Source organism: Arachis ipaensis, chromosome B2 (assembly GCF_059453495.1).
Source record: "Arachis ipaensis isolate K30076 ecotype BB chromosome B2, ASM5945349v1, whole genome shotgun sequence".
Classification (NCBI taxonomy): Eukaryota; Viridiplantae; Streptophyta; class Magnoliopsida; order Fabales; family Fabaceae; genus Arachis; species Arachis ipaensis.
The window spans coordinates 45,350,874-45,359,317 of NC_142437.1; the positions used below are offsets into that span (position 1 = coordinate 45,350,874).

Sequence of the window (8,444 nt, forward strand, 5' to 3'; positions counted from 1 at the left end):
GAATCATATCTTGTGATTTCTTGTGAGTCAAGTCATTAATTGTGATTTTAAAAATCAAATCTTTTTCAAAACTAATTTCAATCATATCTTTTCAAAATTATTTTTTTATCTTACCTTTTCATATCATATCTTTTTCAAATATCTTTTCTAACTTCTTAACTTCTTATCTTTTCAAAATTGATTTTCAAATCTTTTTCAACTAACTAATTGACTTTTTGTTTGTTTCTTATCTTTTTCAAAACTACCTAACTAACTCTCTCTCTCTAATTTTCGAAAATATCCTCCCTCTTTTTCAAAAATTCTTTTTAATTAACTAATTGTTTCAATTTTTAATTTTAATTTGATTTCATTCCTAATTTTCAAAAATCACAAACCCCTTTTCAAAATTATATTTTCGAAAATCCTCTTTCTCTCTCATCTCCTTCTATTTATTTATTCATCTACTAACATTTCATCTCACCCAAATTCGAACCCCCTCTTCCATCTGTGTTCAAATTTTCTCTTCTTCCCTTCTTTACATTACATTCTTTTCTTCTTCTACTCACACAGGGGAACCTCTATACCTGGGTAAAAAGGATCCCTATTATTACTATTTTTCTGTTCCTTCTTTTTCATATGAGCAGGAGCAAGGACAAGAACATTCTTGTTGAAGCAGACCCTGAACCTGAAAGGACTCTGAAGAGGAAACTAAGAGAAGCTAAAATACAACAATCCAGAGACAACCTTACAGAAATTTTCGAACAGGAAGAGGAAATAGCAGCCGAAAATAATAATAATGCAAGGAGGATGCTTGGTGACTTTACTGCACCTAATTCCAATTTACATGGGAGAAGCATCTCCATCCCTACCATTGGAGTAAACAATTTTGAGCTGAAACCTCAATTAGTTTCTCTGATGCAACAAAACTGCAAGTTTCATGGACTTCCATCAGAAGATCCTTTTCAGTTCTTAACTGAATTCTTGCAGATCTGTGATACTGTTAAGACTAATGGAGTAGATCCTGAAGTCTACAGGCTCATGCTTTTCCCTTTTGCTGTAAGAGACAGAGCTAGAGTGTGGTTGGACTCTCAACCCAAAGATAGCCTGAACTCTTGGGATAAGTTGGTCACGGCTTTCTTAGCCAAGTTCTTTCCTCCTCAAAAGCTGAGCAAGCTTAGAGTGGATGTTCAATCCTTCAGACAGAAAGAAGGTGAATCCCTCTATGAAGCTTGGGAGAGATACAAGCAACTGACCAAAAAGTGTCCTTCTGACATGCTTTCAGAATGGACCATCTTGGATATATTCTATGATGGTCTGTCTGAATTAGCTAAGATGTCATTGGATACTTCTGCAGGTGGATCCATTCACCTAAAGAAAATGCCTGCAGAAGCTCAAGAACTCATTGACATGGTTGCTAATAACCAGTTCACGTACACTTCTGAGAGGAATCCTGTGAGTAATGGGACGCCTCAGAAGAAGGGAGTTCTTGAAATTGATACTCTGAATGCCATATTGGCTCAGAATAAAATATTGACTCAGCAAGTCAATATGATTTCTCAGAGTCTGAATGGAATGCAAGCTGCATCCAACAGTACTCAAGAGGCATCTTCTGAAGAAGAAGCTTATGATCCTGAAAATTCTGCAATAGCAGAGGTGAATTACATGGGTGAACCCTATGGAAACACCTATAACCCCTCATGGAGAAATCACCCAAATTTCTCATGGAAGGATCAACAAAAGCCTCAACAAAGCTTTAATAATGGTGGAAGAAATAGGTTTAACAATAGTAAACCTTTTCCATCATCCACTCAACAACAGACAGAGAACTCTGAACAAAATACCTCTAATTTAGCAAACTTAGTCTCTGATCTATCTAAGGCCACTCTGAGTTTCATGAATGAAACAAGGTCTTCCATTAGAAATTTAGAGGCACAAGAGGGCCAGCTGAGTAAAAGGATCACTAAAATCCCTCCTAGTACTCTCCCAAGCAATACAGAAGAAAATCCAAAAAGAGAGTGCAAGGTGATGAGCGGATAATTTATACGCTTTTTGGCATTATTTTTAGTATGTTTTTAGTAGAATCTAGTTACTTTTAGGGATGTTTTCATTAGTTTTTATGTTAAATTCACATTTCTGGACTTTACTATGAGTTTGTGTGTTTTTCTGTGATTTCAGGTATTTTCTGGCTGAAATTGAGGGACTTGAGCAAAAATCAGATTCAGAGGTTGAAGAAGGACTGCTGATGCTGTTGGATTCTGACCTCCCTGCACTCAAAATGGATTTTCTGGATCTACAGAACTCAAAATGGTGCGCTTCCAACTGCGTTGGAAAGTAGACATCCAGGGCTTTCCAGCAATATATACTAGTCCATACTTTGCCCAAGTTTAGATGACGCAAACTGGCGTTCAACGCCAGCTCTCTGCCCAATTCTAGCGTCCAGCGCCAGAAACAAGTTGCAAAGTGGAGGTCAACGCCCAAAATGGCACAAAAGCTGGCGTTCAACTCCAAGATTGACCTCTACACGTGTAACATTCAAGCTCAGCCCAAGCACACACCAAGTGGGCCCCGGAAGTGGATTTATGCATCAATTACTTACTTTTGTAAACCCTAGTAGCTAGTTTATTATAAATAGGACCTTTTACTATTGTATTAGACATCTTTTTATCTTTGGATTATCTTTTGATCTATTGATCATGTTTGGGGGCTGGCCATTCGGCCATGCCTGGACCTTCATTACTTATGTATTCTCAACGGTAGAGTTTCTGCACTCCATAGATTAAGGTGTGGAGCTCTGCTATTCCTCAAAGATTAATGCAAAGTACTACTGTTTTCTATTCAATTCATCTTATTTCGCTTCTAAGATATTCATTCGCACTTCAACCTGAATGTGATGAACGTGACAATCATCATCATTCCCTATGAACGCGTGCCTGACAACCACTTCCGTTCTACATTAGATTGAATGAGTATCTCTTAGATCTCTTAATCAGAATCTTCGTGGTATAAGCTAGATTGATGGCGGCATTCATGAGAGTCCGGAGAGTCTAAACCTTGTCCGTGGTATTCCAAGTAGGACTCTGGGATTGAATGACTGTGACGAACTCCAAACTCGCGAGTGCTGGGCGTAGTGACAGACGCAAAAGGATAGTAAATCCTATTCCAGTATGATCGAGAACCTCCAAGATGATTAGCCATGCAGTGACAGTGCATCGGACCATTTTAACAGAGAGGAATAGGATGCAACCATTGACAAGGGTGATGCCTCCAGACGATTAGCCTTGCTGTGACAGAGCATTTGGACCATTTTCCCGAGAGGATTGAAAGTAGCCATTGGCACCGGTGACATCCTTACATAAAGCCAGCCATAGAAAGGAGTAAGACTGATTAGATGACGACAGCAGGAAAGCAGAGGTTCAGAGGAATGAATGCATCTCCATACGCTTATCTGAAATTCTCACCAATGATTTACATAAGTATTTCTATCCTTATTTTAGTATTAATTTCGAAAACTCCATAACTACTTTATATCCGCCTGACTGAGATTTACAAGGTGACCATAGCTTGCTTCATACCAACAATTTCCGTGGGATCGACCCTTACTCACGTAAGGTTTATTACTTGGACGACCCAGTGCACTTGCTGGTTAGTTATGCGAAGTTGTGAAGATATATTTAGACCATGGTTCTGTGCATCCGTTTTTGGTGCCATCGCCAGGGAATCAATTTCGAACAATAATTCACAACCTGAGTAACAATTTCGCATACCATGTTTTTGGCGCCGTTGCCGGGGATTGTTCGAGTTTGGACAACTGACGGTTCATCTTGTTGCTCAGATTAGGTAACTTTCTTTTTGTTTTCTTTTCAAAAAAAAATTTCAAAAATCTTTCAAAAAATTTCTCCTTTGTTTTCGAAAAAATTTTAAAATAAAAATGTTTTCAAAAATATATTTTTCTTCAGAATTTTTAAGAATGAATTCTAGTGTTTCATGAAGCATGTTGAAGTCTGGCTGGCTGTAAAGCCATGTCTAATTCTTTTGGATAGGGCATGCTAGGCGTGCCATGTCTGAGTTACATACTAAAGCTTGGCTGGCTATTAAGCCATGCCTGACCCTTTGATTGGAGCTTTAGACTAAAGAGCATAAGATTCCTGGAATTCATATTAAAAATTTTAGAATCCTTATTTTTCTTTTTCAAAATGATTTTCAAAAAAAAACTTAAAAGAAAAAAAATTTAGAAAATCATAAAAATCAAAAAAATATTTTTTGTGTTTCTTGTTTGAGTCATGTGTCATGTTATAAGTTTGGTGTCAATTGCATGCTCATCTTGCATTTTTCGAAAAATTTTATGCATTCATAGTGTTCTTCATGATCTTCAAGTTGTTCTTGGTAAGTCTTCTTGTTTGATCTTTGCATTTGTATGTTTTGTGTCTTTTCTTGTTTTTCATATGCATTCCTGAATTCTTTATGTCTAAGCATTAAAGAATTCTAAGTTTGGTGTCTTGCATGTTTTCTTTGCATTAAAAATTTTTCAAAAATGTGTTCTTGATGTTCATCATGATCTTCATAGTGTTCTTGGTGTTCATCTTGACATTCATAGCATTCTTGCATGCATTCATTGTTTTGATCCATAACTTTCATGCATTGCATCATTTTTCTTGTTTTTCTCTCTCATCATAAAAATTCATAAATCAAAAAAATATCTTTCCCTTTTTCTCTCTTAAAATTTCGAAAATTAGATTTAACTTTTTCAAAAAATTTTAAAATCTAGTTGTTTTTATGAGTCAAATCAAATTTTCAATTTAAAAAAAATCTTATCTTTTTCAAAATCTTTTTCAAAAATCAAATCTTTTTTCAATTTTTTTTAGTTATTTTCGAAAATTTCAAAAATATTTTTCAAAAATCTTTTTCTTAATTTTATATCATATTTTCGAAAATAACATCATCAATTAATGTTTTGATTCAAAAATTTCAAGTTTGTTACTTACTTGTTAAGAAAGATTCAAACTTTAAGTTCTAGAATCATATCTTGTGATTTCTTGTGAATCAAGTCATTAATTGAGATTTTAAAAATCAAATCTTTTTCAAAAACTAATTTCTATCATATCTTTTCAAAAATATCTTCTTATCTTACCTTTTTCAAAAAAGTGATTGCAAAATATCTTTTCTAACTTCCTAACTTCTTATCTTTTCAAAATTTGTTTCAACTAACTAACTAACTTTTTGTTTGTTTCTTACCTTTTTCAAAACTACCTAACTAACTCTCTCTCTCTAATTTTCGAAAAAATCTTCCCTCTTTTTCGAAATTTCTTTTTAATTAGACTAATTATTTTATTTTTATTTGAATTTTCGAAAAACTACTAACTTTTTACAAAAACTATTTTCGAAAATCACTAACTCTTTTTCAAAAATTATTTTCGAAAATTCTCTCCTCCTCTCATCCCCTTCTATTTATTTATTCATCTACTAACACTTCTCTTCATCTCACATCTCTGCTCCTATCATCACCTTTGTGTTTGGATTCTTCATTCTTCTTCACCCCTATTCCTTTTCTTCTTCTACTAACAATAAGGAACCTCTTTACTGTGACATAGAGGATTCCTCTTCTTTTCTTTTTCTCTTCTCTTTCTTATGAGCAGGGACAAAGAAAAAGGCATTCTTGTTGAAGCTGATCCAGAACTTGAAAGGACTCTGAAGAGAAAACTAAGAGAAGATAAATTACAATAATCCAGAGACAACCTTATTAAAAATTTCGAACAAGTAAAGGAGATGGTAGCCGAACCCAACAACAATAATGCAAGGAGAATGCTTGGTGACTTTACTGCACCTAATTCCAATTTACATGGAAGAAGCATCTCCATTCCTACCATTGGAGCAAACAATTTTGAGCTGAAACCTCAGCTAGTTTCTCTGATGCAGCAGAACTGCAAGTTTCATGGACTTCCATCTGAAGATCCTTTTCAGTTCTTAACTGAATCCTTGCAGATCTGTGATACTGTTAAGACTAATGGAGTAGATCCTGAAGTCTACAGGCTCATACTTTTCCCTTTTGCTGTAAGAAACAGAGCTAGAATATGGTTGGACTCTCAACCCAAAGACAGCCTGAACTCTTGGGATAAGCTGGTCACGGCTTTCTTAGCCAAGTTCTTTCCTCCTCAAAAGCTGAGCAAGCTTAGAGCTGATGTTCAAACCTTCAGACAGAAAGAAGGTGAATCCCTCTATGAAGCTTGGGAAAGATACAAGCAGCTGACCAAAAAGTGTCCTTCTGACATGCTTTCAGAATGGACCATCCTGGATATATTCTATGATGGTTTATCTGAGCTATCAAAGATGTCATGGGATACTTCTGCAGGTGGATCCATTCACCTAAAGAAAACGCCTGCAGAAGCTCAAGAACTCATTGACATGGTTGCTAATAACCAGTTTATGTACACTTCTGAGAGGAATCCTGTGAGTAATGGGACGCCTATGAAGAAGGGAGTTCTTGAAATTGATACTCTGAATGCCATATTGGCTCAGAATAAAATATTGACTCAGCAAGTCAATATGATTTCTCAGAGTCTGAATGGAATGTAAGCTGCATCCAACAGTACTCAAGAGGCATCTTCTGAGGAAGAAGCTTATGATCCTGAGAACCCTGCAATAGCAGAGTTAAAATACATGGGTGAACCATATGGAAACACCTACAATCCATCATGGAGAAATCACCCAAATCTCTCATGGAAGGATCAAAAGCCGCAACAAGGCTTTAATAATGGTGGAAGAAATAGGTTTAGCAATAGCAAGCCTTTTCCATCATCCACTCAGCAACAGACAGAGAATTCTGAGCAGAATCCATCTAGCTTAGCAAATTTAGTCTCTGATCTATCTAAGGCCACTGTGAGTTTCATGAATGAAACAAGGTCTTCCATTAGAAATTTGGAAGCACAAGTGGGCCAGCTGAGTAAAAGGATCACTGAAATCCCTCCTAGTACTCTCCCAAGCAATACAGAAGAGAATCCAAAAGGAGAGTGCAAGGCCATTGAATTAATTACCATGGCCGAACCCACAAGAGAGGAGAAGGACGTGAATCCCAAGGAGGAAGACCTCCTGGGATGTCCAGTGATCAATAAGGAGCTTCCCTCTGAGGAACCAAAGGACTCTGAGGCTCATCTAGAGACCATAGAGACTCTATTGAACCTCCTTATGCCATTCATGAGCTCTGATGAGTATTCCTCTTCTGAAGAGAATGAGGATGTTACTGAAGAGCAAGCTGCCAAGTTCCTTGGTGCAATCATGAAGCTAAATGCCAAATTATTTGGTATTAAAACTTGGGAAGATGAACCTCCCTTGTTCACCAATGAACTAAGTGATCTGGATCAACTGACATTGCCTCAGAAGAGACAGGATCCTGGAAAGTTCATAATACCTTGTACCATAGGCACCATGATCTTTAAGGCTCTGTGTGACCTTGGTTCAGGAATAAACCTCATGCCCCTCTCTGTAATAGAGAAGCTGGGGATCTATGGGGTGCAAGCTGCTAAAATCTCATTAGAGATGGCAGACAATTCAAGAAAACAGGCTTATGGACAAGTAGAGGACGTGTTAGTAAAGGTTGAAGGCCTTTACATCCCTGCTGATTTCATAGTCCTGGATACTGGAAAGGAAGAGGATGAATCCATCATCCTAGGAAGACCTTTCCTAGCCACAGCAAGAGCTGTAATTGATGTGGACAGAGGAGAATTGATCTTTCAATTAAATAAGGACAACCTTATGTTTACAACTCAAGGATCTCTCTCTGCATCCATGGAGAGGAAGCAGAAAAAGCTTCTCTAAAAGCAGAGTCAACCAAAGCCCCCACAATCAAACTCTAAGTTTGGTGTTGGGAAGCCACAACCAAACTCTAAGTTTGGTGTTGGGAGGTCTCAACAAAGCTCTGCACATCTGTGAGGCTCCATGAGAGCCCACTGTCAAGCTATTGACATTAAAGAAGCGCTTGTTGGGAGGCAACCCAATGTTTATTTATCTAATTTTGTTTTTCATGTTTTCTTAGGTTCATGATCATGTGGAGTCACAAAATAAACGAAAAATTTAGAAACAGAATCAAAAACAGCGGAAGAAAAATCACACCCTGGAGGAAGCACCTGTCTGGCGTTCAACGCCATAACAGAGCACGGTTCTGGCGCTGAACGCCCAAAATGGGCAGTATCTGGGCGCTGAACGCCCAAAATGGGCAGCATCTAGGCGCTGAACGCCAGAATTGCACCCTGGAGAAGAGCTGGCGCTGAACGCCCAGAACAAGCATGGTTCTGGCGTTCAACGCCAGAAATGGGCAACAAATGGGCGTTGAACGCCTAAAATGGGCACCAACCTGGCGCTGAACGCCCAGAGTTGCGTGCAAGGGCATTTTACATGCCTAATTTGGTGCAAGGTTATAAATCCTTGAACACCTCAGGATCTGTGGACCCCACAGGATCATCTCAGGATCTGTG

At 37.7% G+C, this 8,444-nt stretch overlaps 2 non-coding genes across 2 annotated transcripts; both read right to left on the reverse strand.

Annotated features, from left to right (window-relative positions):
* Nucleotides 1–1,149: 1,149 nt before the first annotated feature.
* LOC148573827 (small nucleolar RNA R71) lies at nt 1,150–1,257 on the reverse strand. Its single transcript, XR_015905763.1, has one exon. It is a non-coding gene; the product is annotated as a small nucleolar RNA R71 (small nucleolar RNA).
* A 4,884-nt stretch (nt 1,258–6,141) lies between these two features.
* Nucleotides 6,142–6,249, reverse strand: LOC148573828 (small nucleolar RNA R71). The gene has a single exon (XR_015905916.1). It is a non-coding gene; the product is annotated as a small nucleolar RNA R71 (small nucleolar RNA).
* Nucleotides 6,250–8,444: the final 2,195 nt, after the last annotated feature.